Below are 13,566 nucleotides of genomic sequence, written 5' to 3'. Positions count from 1 at the left end.
TGGAGAATCTCACTTCACTCAAATTCGACTGCTCTACATTCACTGCTCTGGCATCACATAATATTTACCGTCAGAGACCATGTACAAATATTTCCTATAATTTTCAAAAATATTTATTGCATACAATTAAGGAAGAGATCACATAAAATTACCTTTTTCCAGTTTTAGTTTAGTTAAAAAGACTACCTATTATTTTTAAATCCCTTTGTTGCCAATTTTTAAAACAGTCTGAAATTTATTTAAATCAAGGGTGAAGGCGATATTTTTTTTCAAATAGTTATCTGGTTATGGTAAGACTTTTATTAATAAGCCCAGTGTGTGACGCACTTCCTGCCAAGTGAAAGAGTGGAAGAGGAACACTCATGGCGGGAGAGGTGTACCTGCTTTGGTTACTGCCATTATTACAAACGGTAGGTGAAGAAACAACATCTGTACATTTTCATCTTTGAAAGAATACACTCAACAATGACAAGTTATCCACGTGTTTATGTAAAATGTGGACTATTTACGTTCAATGCGCCGCTTAGCCGGCTCGCTAATGTAGGCTAATGACGTGGCTCATCCGGTTGATAGTGTAAATAATGTGATGCAAATCTATAATATCGCAAATTTAATTTCTTACGGTGACATTAACAAACTTTGCACCTAACGTACTGCAAAAAGTTTGAGACAGTGGTTTTCATATGATATGTAACGTTAATGATTAAGTTTTAAAACTATTACGTTAACTAGTTTAACGTTACCTGGAAAAAACTTGTAGATATAACGTTACTTTACTTTTAAAATAAACATTAGTTATGTTAAATATGCTTTCCTTTATCTTTACAGAAGTGGATGTATGATTTATTTGCCTTTTTTTGGGATTTTCCAAGAGTGACGTTAGCTGATAGTGCTCTCAACAAGGAAGAAGATTCACGAAGTGCTGCTCCATTATCTTGTGTGGAGAGGAAACAAAATACTATAAAGGCTTGATTAAACTTAGAAAGGACAATATTATGGGGTATAAAAAATGAAATTAAAAAAGATTCCAGGTCCACACAATTTCTTAAGTCATTGCAATTCAATTATAAACTCTCAAACAGTGTTTTTGTGTATCATAGATATGAAATGTTATTATAATTTTAATTTAATAATAATATATTTATTTTGTATAGCGCCTTTAAAAGTAGCTTTCTCAAAGCACTTTACAGACAAGAATAACAGCAAATTAATAAACACAATGTAAATACAAGAAAATAAACACATAAAATCAAGTTCATGTAAAAGCAATCCTAAAATAAAATGTTTTAAGAAGAGATTTACATTTATATATATATATATATATATATGTGTGTGTGTGTGTGTATTTATTTTTCTCCAAGTTAAAATAATGTTGCCTTGGCAACTATCTGAAGTTTTTTTCATTATTTTATTTTTTATTCCAGTTAAGTTTTATTTCAACAGGTTTTTTATGGTTTTAAATTTTACTTTCAGTTTTAGTTAACTATAATAACACTGGTATCAAAAGTTCAAATCTCCCTTCATTCTAAAATAATTACAACATTTTAAATGAATGTTGTTTATTCTTAAACGGAAGCGTATCAGCTATACTGTTTTATTTTTTTATTCAATTATATCGTTTGTAACTAGAAGGGAGATGTGTCAACCACTAGCTATAAACAGAATAGCTTTGTTATCATAGCTGTGTAGCCAAAGCTTGCAAGTTCCTGCACCTGTGCTTCTCCCCTTAATTTTCCTTGTTCTTTGACGTTGCCTTTGAGGGTCATTAGATTAAAGATGCTCTCAGAAAACAGCTGAGAATTTCCAGTAGGTTTGAGATGTTGACTTAAAGCTCAACTGGTGTAAGTGCTTAGAGAATTGCATCTACTGCTTGTTTCATGTGTAAAATGTGGTTGAAATCTTCCTGACTTAGCTGGCGTCTTATGGAGCGGAGCTCTCCTCTGAGGCCTGCAGGGAGATGGGCTTCTCCAGCAATCTCCTGTGCAGCTCCTGTGATCTCCTGGGTCAGTTCAGCCTGGGCCAGTTAGAGCTGCCCTGCGGGCAGTGCTGCCAAGAGGAGGCTCAGCTGGAGTCCAGGAAGGTGAGTTCAGCCTCTGTGCCAGATCTCAAGGTCGTTTTCTTACAGTGAATATGGAGCGCTGGAGCTTTAATGAAGCTTTTCTGCCGAACAATGAAAAATGTGCAAAGCTTTTTGTCAAAGCACAAATATTTAGATCCAAGCCAGAGGCCATGGTCTTGATTATTTGGTGTCGTATCTCTTGATTTTAATTAAGTCATTATTACAAAGACCAGTATTATTTATTTATTAGCTTTGTCAGTGTGAAAATCAGTTTGTACCCATATTTATGCATATTTGTTCTTTTTTTTGACAGCTCTATCCAGGAGCCATCCTTGAGATCTGTGGATGAAAACTGGGGAGGTTCCCTCAAGTCCAAGGTAGGTTGGGGATTTGACCTCAGATATGACTAATTTAGACTTAATAATTCCTGTGCTGCTTGAAGATTGTTAAAATGGCATAGAAAATCTAGCAAAATAAGCTAAGTTAATTTGAAATGCTTCAACGGGTGTTTTTCTTGTAGCAGCTGTTACAGCAGTTCAGCTGTTGTTGTGTAGAACAGACTACTAGAGTGTTTACTTTTGCTCTCCTGTTACAAAACAGTCATTTTGTGACTATATTTGCCTTCAGCTTTTGTCAGGAGTGACAAGCCAAAGATGTTCAGGGGTCTTCAGATCAAGGTAAAAAAAGGTTTTTGGTAATAGTTAATAGTGGGAAAAAAGGTAATCATAAAGGTAATAAACGTGGGCATGGACATACACTACTATTCAAAAAACTGTAGTTTTAAAAAAAATAAAATAAGAAATTATCACTTAAGAAATGAATACTGTCGTTCAGCAAGGATATATTAAATCAATCAAAAGTAACAGTAAAAATGAACATTCTGTTTCAAATTGAATTTAGAATAATCAAAGAAATATCAATGACGAGTAGAAAATCAATTCTGAAGGATCATGTGACACTTAAGACAGGAGGAATGATGCTGAAAATTCAGTATTACCATCACAGAAATTACATTTCAAAATATATTCAAATAAAATGCATTGAATTGTAAATTGTTATAATATTTCACAATATAGCAATTTTTTGTGTGTTTTGGCTTAAAAAAAAAAAAGAAATCTCACCGACCACAAACATTTGAACGGTAGTGTAAGTGTAAATATAAAATACAATTATTTGGTACAATATATTAAAATAGGTCTAGAAAGATTGTATTGCTTGTATACTTGTTTTATACACTGCTTAATTCTAGATGTTCTTTTTGCATTCATTCCAGTATGTTAGAGGCTCGGACCCTGTGCTAAAGCTGCTGGACGATAACGGGAACATTGCTGAGGAGCTCAGCATCCTCAAGTGGAACACAGACAGCGTTGAAGAATTTCTTAGTGAGAAGTTAGAACGAATTTAGACTCACAGTTTCATATTTAAAGTCCAATTTTCAGCTCAATCAAAGGACCGCAATTCATTTTTGTGCTTAATAATGGAGGTTAAAAACATAAATACATTTTTTTATTTGGTGTCTGAAAGGAAACATCAGTTTGTGGTTTAAGTGATCAGGACATACTGTACTTATTTTTTATAATTTTCTGCTGCATATTTGTGAATCGTTGATATGCTGTGGCCTTTTATACGTCTTGTGTCTGAGTGAAGCCTGTTGAATGTGCTGGTTTGGTAAAGCTTGTGGGGACTCCTCAGAAGCACACGTTTATGTGGATTTGCACATTAGTGAAGGCCTGACAGTAAACCAGTCCCTGGAATGTGAGGCCTGAAGACCCTGTGTAACTCTCTGAGCATGTTCTTATGGTGGGAACCTTCGAGCTCTACTCCAGTAGAGAAGGTGCAATCTCTTCGTTTAAATAATTGAATTGAAACTCAATATCATTAGCACACACACAACTAAACCAGGTTTTCATGTTAAAGTTTTTGTTTGACACTTTTTTTCCCTATGGCATTTCATAGGTAAAGTGATATGATTGTTAATGACAAAAAAAGAAAATACTTAAAATACTTTGATACATAAATCTCATCTTTCTTTTTTTTTTTTTCTTCTCCCATTTTGGGAGGTGGCTTGGTATATATTTGATTTTTAATCTGCACTAATAAATACCAAACTGTTAGTTGAATAAATTGTATTACAGTCTTGAAAGTTCATTGACATAATTATTTAATTGCTTTACTGGCGTTACAAGCATTTTGAGCAGCACACATAATCTGTGATATTTATATCTTCACCACTAGATGTCAGCAGATTTTAGTTGTACTCGCTGGACAAATTGTTGGATGAGTTTCAAACATAGGTTTCAAATATAGTTTCTAAACCATAGGTCTAAACAAGAAAATAATGTAATATTAATAATTATACTGTTAAAATAAATTAATAGTAATTTCACTTTGACAAATTTGAACAACAATGTAAGGTCAAATATTTTTTTTTTTTTTTTTTTACAGTAAATACAGGTGCTGGTCCTATAATAAGAATATCATCAAAAAGTTGATTTATTTCACTAATTCTGAAACTTTTATATTATATTCATTCATTACACAAAGACTGATATATTTCAAATGTTTTTTCTTTTAATTTTGATGATTATAACTGACAACTAAGGAAAATCCCAAATTCAGTATCTCAGAAAATTTGACTATAATTCAAGACCGATACAAAGAAAGGATTTTTAGAAATCTTGGCCAACTGAAAAGTATGAACATGAAAAGTATGAGCATGTACAGCACTCAATACTTAGTTGGGGCTCCTTTTGCCTGAATTACTGCAGCAATGTGGCGTTGCATGGAGTCGATCAGTCTGTGGCACTGCTCAGGTGTTATGAGAGCCCAAGTTGCTCTGATAATGGCCTTCAGCTCTTCTCCATTCTTGGGTCTGGCATATCGCATCTTCCTCTTCACAATACCCCATAGATTTTCTATGGGGTTAAGGTCAGGTGAGTTTGCTGGCCAATTAAGAACAGGGATACCATGGTCCTTAAACCAGGTACTGCAAGCTTTGGTGCTGTGTGCATGTGCCAAGTCCTGTTGCAAAATGAAATCTGCATCTCCATAAAGTTGGTCAGCAGCAGGAAGCATGAAGTGCTCTAAAACTTCCTGATATACAGCTGTGTTGACCTTGGACCTCAGAAAACACAGTGGACCAACAACAGCAGATGACATGGCCCCCGCAAACCATCACTGACTATGTAAACTTTACACTGGACCTCAAGCAACATGGATTGTGCGCCTGTCCTCTCTTCCTCCAGACTCTGGGACCCTGATTTCCAAAGGAAATGCAAAATTTACTTTCATCAAAGAACATAACTGGACCACTCCGCAGCAGTCCAGTCCTTTTTGAAGCGAGATGCTTCTGACGCATACGTCTGTGCATATGTCTGTGCGTAGAGGTTCTTGAAGCACTGACTCCTGCTGCAGTCCACTCTTTGTGAATCTCCCGCACATTTTTGAATGGGTTTTGTTTCACAATCCTCTCCAGGGTGCAGTTATCCCTATTGCTTGTACACTTTTTTTCTACCACATCTTTTCCTCCCCTTCGCCTCTCTATTAATGTGCTTGGACACAGAGCTCTGTGAACAGCCAGCCTCTTTTGCAATGACCTTTTGTGTCTTGCCCACCTTTTGCAAGGTGTCAATGGTCGTCTTTTGGACAACTGTCAAGTAAAAAAATCTTCCCCATGATTGTGTAGCCTACATAACTACTGAGAGACCATTTAAAGGCCTTTGCAGGTGTTTTGAGTTAATTAGCTGATTAGAGTGTGGTACCAGGCTTTCGTCTTCAATATTGAACCTTTTCACAATATTAAACATTTCTGATATACTGAATTTGGGATTTTCCTTAGTTGTCAGTTATAATCATCAAAATTAAAAGAAATAAACATTTGAAATATATCAGTCTGTGTGTAATGAATGAATATAATATACAAGTTTCACTTTTTGAATTGAATTAGTGAAATCAACTTTTTGATGATATTCTAATTATATGACCAGAACCTGTACATTTGCTTTGTTTTAATATCAGAATAATTAATTTGATCACAAAATATATTAAATAATAGAAAATATACAGTCAGTGATATACAGCAGGCAAAGATATGCAGTTTGCTCAGATTAGATACATATACAATTTTTTTGGAATGCTCTTGAAAGGAGTCTCTTGCACAGAGGCTTTTGTGTTATATATATATATATATATATATATATATATATATATATTAGTGCTGTCAATCGATTAAAAACTTTAACTAGATTAATCACACATTTTTTCTGAGATTAATCGCAATTAATCGCAATAAAAAAGAAATGTTTTTGTACGTTTTTAATATATTTTTTAATGTAATAATTTCACAGTTAATAAAATTAATGTAGAAACAACATAAGGACAGTATATTTTAAATACTTGTTTAAATGGCATCTTTTTATGAATGAAGGCCAGTATTACTGATATTAATACAGCTACTGATTTTATTTTATTTTTTTACATTTATTATTAGGCTTCAAAAATATAACAGTTTTTAATTTAAGTAAACTTAAAACAATGCTAACATAAACCCATAATAAATGTCATGTTTACTCCTGCCCTTCCTATCTTAACAGTTAGGAAATATACAGAAATTTAATAAAGTTATCAAAGTTATATGCAGTCTGCACTGCATAAACTATAAATTAAATAGTTAATCCTTATTAAAGCTACAAAAGTTATTTAGTCAAGAGCAGCGAGTCATTTTCTCTGTTCCCTTTGTTCTTTAACTTTACTGACAGGAAGCTTTATTGGCTGCTGTCCCTTTAAGAGCAGACAGACACACGGATCTCACCGTTTATATACTGTCTATGGATCTCGCCTCATTCTCTCACAACTCTTTTTGTTCATTTTAGACTTTATATAAATCATTTAAGATTGCTCTTATGAGGATAATCGACAAAACTGGCACTTTGGGATGTTTATTGTTAGTTCAAGCGCTTAAGAGAACTGGATTCTGGCGCCCTGTCTATGCAGTGTGTGTGTGTGTGTGTGTGTGTGTGTGTATACGTGTGTATGTGTCACATAAGGGCATTCACAAACAGCGCATTCTCTTTTGTCTTGCCGCGCTTTAAATGTTTAAAAGCATTTAAATGAATAAGAGCGTGATCATATAATGTAAAGCTAGCCAACGGATGGCAGAAAATACGGATGCTGCGTTAATTGCGTTAAATATTTTGACACGTTAAACCAGACAAAAATTAATCGCATGCGTTAACGTGTTAACGTTGACAGCACTAATATATATAATCTGAAATAATCTATAATCTAGATTTAGTGAAACATCTTTAACCTTAAAAACCCCATCAAAAAGTCCAGCACAGAGAGGACATGCCGTGATAGAGAACTTTATGACACTCAGTTTATGGATGAAACGGGCAGGGCTGCTATTTCATGATTCCCAGAGTCCAATATAAACACACACCTCAACAAAAACAGTTCCGCACAAAATGCTGTATGCTTATTGAATCCGAACAGCTCAGACTATCCTTCACTTGAGAAGCAGCTGGAGTGGATGTTCAGTTGTTGTTCAATGCTAGGAAGTGTAGGCACGTTGTGTCAGTGCGCATGCGCATTCGTGGATCAGCTGTCGCTCTGTGACTGGAGAATCTCACTTCACTCAAATTCGACTGCTCTACATTCACTGCTCTGGCATCACATAATATTTACCGTCAGAGACCATGTACAAATATTTCCTATAATTTTCAAAAATATTTATTGCATACAATTAAGGAAGAGATCACATAAAATTACCTTTTTCCAGTTTTAGTTTAGTTAAAAAGACTACCTATTATTTTTAAATCCCTTTGTTGCCAATTTTTAAAACAGTCTGAAATTTATTTAAATCAAGGGTGAAGGCGATATTTTTTTTCAAATAGTTATCTGGTTATGGTAAGACTTTTATTAATAAGCCCAGTGTGTGACGCACTTCCTGCCAAGTGAAAGAGTGGAAGAGGAACACTCATGGCGGGAGAGGTGTACCTGCTTTGGTTACTGCCATTATTACAAACGGTAGGTGAAGAAACAACATCTGTACATTTTCATCTTTGAAAGAATACACTCAACAATGACAAGTTATCCACGTGTTTATGTAAAATGTGGACTATTTACGTTCAATGCGCCGCTTAGCCGGCTCGCTAATGTAGGCTAATGACGTGGCTCATCCGGTTGATAGTGTAAATAATGTGATGCAAATCTATAATATCGCAAATTTAATTTCTTACGGTGACATTAACAAACTTTGCACCTAACGTACTGCAAAAAGTTTGAGACAGTGGTTTTCATATGATATGTAACGTTAATGATTAAGTTTTAAAACTATTACGTTAACTAGTTTAACGTTACCTGGAAAAAACTTGTAGATATAACGTTACTTTACTTTTAAAATAAACATTAGTTATGTTAAATATGCTTTCCTTTATCTTTACAGAAGTGGATGTATGATTTATTTGCCTTTTTTTGGGATTTTCCAAGAGTGACGTTAGCTGATAGTGCTCTCAACAAGGAAGAAGATTCACGAAGTGCTGCTCCATTATCTTGTGTGGAGAGGAAACAAAATACTATAAAGGCTTGATTAAACTTAGAAAGGACAATATTATGGGGTATAAAAAATGAAATTAAAAAAGATTCCAGGTCCACACAATTTCTTAAGTCATTGCAATTCAATTATAAACTCTCAAACAGTGTTTTTGTGTATCATAGATATGAAATGTTATTATAATTTTAATTTAATAATAATATATTTATTTTGTATAGCGCCTTTAAAAGTAGCTTTCTCAAAGCACTTTACAGACAAGAATAACAGCAAATTAATAAACACAATGTAAATACAAGAAAATAAACACATAAAATCAAGTTCATGTAAAAGCAATCCTAAAATAAAATGTTTTAAGAAGAGATTTACATTTATATATATATATATATATATATGTGTGTGTGTGTGTGTATTTATTTTTCTCCAAGTTAAAATAATGTTGCCTTGGCAACTATCTGAAGTTTTTTTCATTATTTTATTTTTTATTCCAGTTAAGTTTTATTTCAACAGGTTTTTTATGGTTTTAAATTTTACTTTCAGTTTTAGTTAACTATAATAACACTGGTATCAAAAGTTCAAATCTCCCTTCATTCTAAAATAATTACAACATTTTAAATGAATGTTGTTTATTCTTAAACGGAAGCGTATCAGCTATACTGTTTTATTTTTTTATTCAATTATATCGTTTGTAACTAGAAGGGAGATGTGTCAACCACTAGCTATAAACAGAATAGCTTTGTTATCATAGCTGTGTAGCCAAAGCTTGCAAGTTCCTGCACCTGTGCTTCTCCCCTTAATTTTCCTTGTTCTTTGACGTTGCCTTTGAGGGTCATTAGATTAAAGATGCTCTCAGAAAACAGCTGAGAATTTCCAGTAGGTTTGAGATGTTGACTTAAAGCTCAACTGGTGTAAGTGCTTAGAGAATTGCATCTACTGCTTGTTTCATGTGTAAAATGTGGTTGAAATCTTCCTGACTTAGCTGGCGTCTTATGGAGCGGAGCTCTCCTCTGAGGCCTGCAGGGAGATGGGCTTCTCCAGCAATCTCCTGTGCAGCTCCTGTGATCTCCTGGGTCAGTTCAGCCTGGGCCAGTTAGAGCTGCCCTGCGGGCAGTGCTGCCAAGAGGAGGCTCAGCTGGAGTCCAGGAAGGTGAGTTCAGCCTCTGTGCCAGATCTCAAGGTCGTTTTCTTACAGTGAATATGGAGCGCTGGAGCTTTAATGAAGCTTTTCTGCCGAACAATGAAAAATGTGCAAAGCTTTTTGTCAAAGCACAAATATTTAGATCCAAGCCAGAGGCCATGGTCTTGATTATTTGGTGTCGTATCTCTTGATTTTAATTAAGTCATTATTACAAAGACCAGTATTATTTATTTATTAGCTTTGTCAGTGTGAAAATCAGTTTGTACCCATATTTATGCATATTTGTTCTTTTTTTTGACAGCTCTATCCAGGAGCCATCCTTGAGATCTGTGGATGAAAACTGGGGAGGTTCCCTCAAGTCCAAGGTAGGTTGGGGATTTGACCTCAGATATGACTAATTTAGACTTAATAATTCCTGTGCTGCTTGAAGATTGTTAAAATGGCATAGAAAATCTAGCAAAATAAGCTAAGTTAATTTGAAATGCTTCAACGGGTGTTTTTCTTGTAGCAGCTGTTACAGCAGTTCAGCTGTTGTTGTGTAGAACAGACTACTAGAGTGTTTACTTTTGCTCTCCTGTTACAAAACAGTCATTTTGTGACTATATTTGCCTTCAGCTTTTGTCAGGAGTGACAAGCCAAAGATGTTCAGGGGTCTTCAGATCAAGGTAAAAAAAGGTTTTTGGTAATAGTTAATAGTGGGAAAAAAGGTAATCATAAAGGTAATAAACGTGGGCATGGACATACACTACTATTCAAAAAACTGTAGTTTTAAAAAAAATAAAATAAGAAATTATCACTTAAGAAATGAATACTGTCGTTCAGCAAGGATATATTAAATCAATCAAAAGTAACAGTAAAAATGAACATTCTGTTTCAAATTGAATTTAGAATAATCAAAGAAATATCAATGACGAGTAGAAAATCAATTCTGAAGGATCATGTGACACTTAAGACAGGAGGAATGATGCTGAAAATTCAGTATTACCATCACAGAAATTACATTTCAAAATATATTCAAATAAAATGCATTGAATTGTAAATTGTTATAATATTTCACAATATAGCAATTTTTTGTGTGTTTTGGCTTAAAAAAAAAAAAGAAATCTCACCGACCACAAACATTTGAACGGTAGTGTAAGTGTAAATATAAAATACAATTATTTGGTACAATATATTAAAATAGGTCTAGAAAGATTGTATTGCTTGTATACTTGTTTTATACACTGCTTAATTCTAGATGTTCTTTTTGCATTCATTCCAGTATGTTAGAGGCTCGGACCCTGTGCTAAAGCTGCTGGACGATAACGGGAACATTGCTGAGGAGCTCAGCATCCTCAAGTGGAACACAGACAGCGTTGAAGAATTTCTTAGTGAGAAGTTAGAACGAATTTAGACTCACAGTTTCATATTTAAAGTCCAATTTTCAGCTCAATCAAAGGACCGCAATTCATTTTTGTGCTTAATAATGGAGGTTAAAAACATAAATACATTTTTTTATTTGGTGTCTGAAAGGAAACATCAGTTTGTGGTTTAAGTGATCAGGACATACTGTACTTATTTTTTATAATTTTCTGCTGCATATTTGTGAATCGTTGATATGCTGTGGCCTTTTATACGTCTTGTGTCTGAGTGAAGCCTGTTGAATGTGCTGGTTTGGTAAAGCTTGTGGGGACTCCTCAGAAGCACACGTTTATGTGGATTTGCACATTAGTGAAGGCCTGACAGTAAACCAGTCCCTGGAATGTGAGGCCTGAAGACCCTGTGTAACTCTCTGAGCATGTTCTTATGGTGGGAACCTTCGAGCTCTACTCCAGTAGAGAAGGTGCAATCTCTTCGTTTAAATAATTGAATTGAAACTCAATATCATTAGCACACACACAACTAAACCAGGTTTTCATGTTAAAGTTTTTGTTTGACACTTTTTTTCCCTATGGCATTTCATAGGTAAAGTGATATGATTGTTAATGACAAAAAAAGAAAATACTTAAAATACTTTGATACATAAATCTCATCTTTCTTTTTTTTTTTTTCTTCTCCCATTTTGGGAGGTGGCTTGGTATATATTTGATTTTTAATCTGCACTAATAAATACCAAACTGTTAGTTGAATAAATTGTATTACAGTCTTGAAAGTTCATTGACATAATTATTTAATTGCTTTACTGGCGTTACAAGCATTTTGAGCAGCACACATAATCTGTGATATTTATATCTTCACCACTAGATGTCAGCAGATTTTAGTTGTACTCGCTGGACAAATTGTTGGATGAGTTTCAAACATAGGTTTCAAATATAGTTTCTAAACCATAGGTCTAAACAAGAAAATAATGTAATATTAATAATTATACTGTTAAAATAAATTAATAGTAATTTCACTTTGACAAATTTGAACAACAATGTAAGGTCAAATATTTTTTTTTTTTTTTTTTTACAGTAAATACAGGTGCTGGTCCTATAATAAGAATATCATCAAAAAGTTGATTTATTTCACTAATTCTGAAACTTTTATATTATATTCATTCATTACACAAAGACTGATATATTTCAAATGTTTTTTCTTTTAATTTTGATGATTATAACTGACAACTAAGGAAAATCCCAAATTCAGTATCTCAGAAAATTTGACTATAATTCAAGACCGATACAAAGAAAGGATTTTTAGAAATCTTGGCCAACTGAAAAGTATGAACATGAAAAGTATGAGCATGTACAGCACTCAATACTTAGTTGGGGCTCCTTTTGCCTGAATTACTGCAGCAATGTGGCGTTGCATGGAGTCGATCAGTCTGTGGCACTGCTCAGGTGTTATGAGAGCCCAAGTTGCTCTGATAATGGCCTTCAGCTCTTCTCCATTCTTGGGTCTGGCATATCGCATCTTCCTCTTCACAATACCCCATAGATTTTCTATGGGGTTAAGGTCAGGTGAGTTTGCTGGCCAATTAAGAACAGGGATACCATGGTCCTTAAACCAGGTACTGCAAGCTTTGGTGCTGTGTGCATGTGCCAAGTCCTGTTGCAAAATGAAATCTGCATCTCCATAAAGTTGGTCAGCAGCAGGAAGCATGAAGTGCTCTAAAACTTCCTGATATACAGCTGTGTTGACCTTGGACCTCAGAAAACACAGTGGACCAACAACAGCAGATGACATGGCCCCCGCAAACCATCACTGACTATGTAAACTTTACACTGGACCTCAAGCAACATGGATTGTGCGCCTGTCCTCTCTTCCTCCAGACTCTGGGACCCTGATTTCCAAAGGAAATGCAAAATTTACTTTCATCAAAGAACATAACTGGACCACTCCGCAGCAGTCCAGTCCTTTTTGAAGCGAGATGCTTCTGACGCATACGTCTGTGCATATGTCTGTGCGTAGAGGTTCTTGAAGCACTGACTCCTGCTGCAGTCCACTCTTTGTGAATCTCCCGCACATTTTTGAATGGGTTTTGTTTCACAATCCTCTCCAGGGTGCAGTTATCCCTATTGCTTGTACACTTTTTTTCTACCACATCTTTTCCTCCCCTTCGCCTCTCTATTAATGTGCTTGGACACAGAGCTCTGTGAACAGCCAGCCTCTTTTGCAATGACCTTTTGTGTCTTGCCCACCTTTTGCAAGGTGTCAATGGTCGTCTTTTGGACAACTGTCAAGTAAAAAAATCTTCCCCATGATTGTGTAGCCTACATAACTACTGAGAGACCATTTAAAGGCCTTTGCAGGTGTTTTGAGTTAATTAGCTGATTAGAGTGTGGTACCAGGCTTTCGTCTTCAATATTGAACCTTTTCACAATATTAAACATTTCTGATATACTGAATTTGGGATTT

At 34.8% G+C, this 13,566-nt stretch overlaps 1 protein-coding gene and 2 pseudogenes across 1 annotated transcript in view; 2 read left to right on the top strand and 1 right to left on the bottom strand.

The window, feature by feature from the left end:
* Positions 1-13,566, bottom strand: part of LOC132155024 (serine/threonine-protein kinase N2-like) — a 328,421-nt gene that overhangs the window by 45,663 nt on the left and 269,192 nt on the right. The window lies entirely within an intron of this gene.
* LOC132155020 (selenoprotein F-like) lies at positions 257-3,975 on the top strand (annotated as a pseudogene).
* Positions 7,933-11,651, top strand: LOC132155019 (selenoprotein F-like; annotated as a pseudogene).

Source organism: Carassius carassius, chromosome 12 (genome assembly GCF_963082965.1).
Source record: "Carassius carassius chromosome 12, fCarCar2.1, whole genome shotgun sequence".
Lineage (NCBI taxonomy): Eukaryota > Metazoa > Chordata > Actinopteri > Cypriniformes > Cyprinidae > Carassius > Carassius carassius.
This window is presented reverse-complemented; position numbering and strand designations above follow the sequence as displayed.